Source organism: Etheostoma spectabile, chromosome 10, assembly GCF_008692095.1.
Source record: "Etheostoma spectabile isolate EspeVRDwgs_2016 chromosome 10, UIUC_Espe_1.0, whole genome shotgun sequence".
Lineage (NCBI taxonomy): Eukaryota > Metazoa > Chordata > Actinopteri > Perciformes > Percidae > Etheostoma > Etheostoma spectabile.
This window is the reverse complement of record NC_045742.1, coordinates 13008652-13009112: the sequence shown is the minus strand read 5'-3', so window position 1 is coordinate 13009112 and position 461 is coordinate 13008652. Positions and strand designations below refer to the sequence as shown.

The 461-nt window shown below is 41.0% G+C and overlaps 1 protein-coding gene across 20 annotated transcripts in view; it reads left to right on the top strand.

Annotated features, from left to right (window-relative positions):
- The window catches only part of map7d3 (MAP7 domain containing 3), a 28485-nt gene that overhangs the window by 9426 nt on the left and 18598 nt on the right, over window positions 1-461 (top strand). The gene's annotated exons all lie outside the window — the stretch shown is intronic.

The following is a 461-nucleotide window of genomic DNA, read 5'->3' as shown; positions in this document are numbered from 1 at the left end:
CCTGGGGCGGTCCTCATGTGAGCCAGTTTTGTTGTAACGCTTGGTGGTTTTTGCAACTGCACTTGGGGACACATTCAAAGTTTTTGCAATTTTCCAGACTGATTGACTGTTATTTCTTAAAGTAATGATCACCACTCGTTTCTCTTTACTTAGCTGATTGGTTTTTGCCATAATATGATTTCTAACAGTCCATTAGGGCCGTCGGCTGTGTATCAACCTGACTTCTGCACTACACAACTGATGGTTCCAACTCTATTATAAGGCAAGAAATTCGAGGCTCACCTGTGAAGTGAAAACCATTTCAGGTGACTACCTCATGAAGCTCACTGAAAGAACTCCAAGTGTTTGCAGCACTATCAAAAAAGCAAAGGGTGGCTACCTCAAAGAAACTAGAATATAAGACATGTTTTCAGTTGTTTCACACTTGTTGTTGTTGTTGTTGTTGTTGTGTGTGTGTGTGT